The following is a 1,939-nucleotide window of genomic DNA, read 5'->3' on the forward strand; positions in this document are numbered from 1 at the left end:
CGCGCAGCCTGATGACGTCAGGTGTCGGGGCGCTCCGTCTCGGAGTCCGTCCCGCCGTGAAGTACTGCGCGTGCGCAGCCGTTTCCCCCTCTGCTGCCCCCGCCTCCGCCTCCCGAAGGGCGCGGAGACGCTCAGTCGCCTCGCCTCAAGCTCCTGAGCGCCGCTTGGGCGGCTTCTCCGCCACCCCCGCGGGGCTCGCGGTGTGGGAGCTCCCCCCCCCCCCGACGGCAACGGTGATGCTTCTCCCCGTGGCCATGGGCCTGGCCCCCCCGCATGTCGTGGGTGGCTCGCGCGGGCGGTAGGCGCAAAGCCCTGGCCACGCGCTGCCGCCTAACCGCCCCCCAGGCCTGCCCTGGCTGCCCGCTGTTCTCTGTGTCTCCCGCCCCCCCCCCCCCCCCTGTGCTCGGGGGCGGCCTTAGAGCCTACAGCCAATACCTGCCTTCAACAACGCACGGGGACTTGGCGCCTTCCCATGGCGCAGCCCTCTGGGCCCCACGGGCCCTTGGCCATTTTCTCCCCGCACCCCTCCAAGACGGGACCTGGTGTTTGCCCTGGGAGCCGGGTGCCTGTGCGTGGCCTGGATTGCAAGAGCTGGCCCTGTACGGAGAAGCCCAGCAATCAGTAACGTTGCAGTAAGGTCACCAGTGGGCAGCACTGAATTCCTGCCCCCTGTGGGGAAGCTGAACCTGTATCTCCCTGCTATGCACCCTACTGCTGTTGGCTTCCTTCATCTCTGAGCTGGATTTTCCCTTGCCATTGCCCTGAATTCTTGGTGTCTCATCCTACGAACTTCCAGGAGTGAAACCTTCTGTCGCTGGCAAAGCCTATGACTGTGCCCACCGCTCATTTCCATTTCTCTAGGGCAGGACAACAAGCATCTCTCCATTCTTAAGCCACCCCTTCCTTCCATTACAAGTTTGATTCCCAAAAGTCTCCTGGCTACCATTAATCTTTTCAAACCAACGGTCATTTCTTAACCATCTCCTTTTCTCTTACTCTTCACCACCTCTGAGATGCAGAAAAACTGGCCACTGCCCCTGACTACCACCAACCAGACCTCCTTTCCCCTCTCTGGCATTCTTGCACGTACACCAGCCCAATCCGCCTTTTCCCTTCTTAGGTGACCACCACCACCATCAGACTGACCCCCTGGCCCATAAACCCCTACATCCATACCTTCCCAGGAGCCCCTGTCTCCCCCACCCTGGTTCCCACTGTTTACTGCTCTGTAATAGCAAGCCTTGGGTCCATCTGTCCTGCTTCCCAATCCCATCTTTCCCACTGCCAAGAGGAGCAGGAGCCTCAGTCACCATGGTTTGGGCAGGTAGAGGGTCCAGCCCGCAGAGCAGGACCTGGGTGCGGCACTGGCAGCACTCCCAGCCATGTGACGTGTGGTAGTTAGAAGTTTGCAGCACAGCCAGTTGTGCTGCTGCATGTGTGAGTAGCTTATAGGTGAGGACAAAAAAAAAACAACTGCAACCAGCAAGGCAGTAGAAAAACCATCCAAGCCAGTTGGAAACTGGCTAGATAGCAAGCCTGTTACTAATATAACACATCATTATTTATGGAATAACAATTGCCAACACTTTGAAAGAACCTTCTACCTGAAGAACTTGAAGTACACAAACAGTGAGTAAGGCTCACACCAACCCTGTGGAGTAATTATACATCATTATCCTAATTTATAGATGGGGAAATAGAAGCCCAGAGATTAAGGCTGGGATTTACAAAGGTACTTAGGTGTGGCAACACTGAAGGTTATGGTGTCTAGGAAGTCCCAGGAACAACACTGCAGTCCACCATGAAGACTTAAGGGCCAAAGCTCCCTATACAATGAATAGGGAGAGGTAGGTGCCTAAGGATGCAATTCACAAAAGCCAGCTTGCTAGGTGGGGAGCTGCTAAACTGGCCAATGGGAGGTGCTAACCTGAGTGGTGTT

This window comes from Lepidochelys olivacea, assembly GCF_965140295.1.
Source record: "Lepidochelys olivacea isolate rLepOli2 genome assembly, chromosome: 4".
Taxonomy (NCBI): Eukaryota; Metazoa; Chordata; order Testudines; family Cheloniidae; genus Lepidochelys; species Lepidochelys olivacea.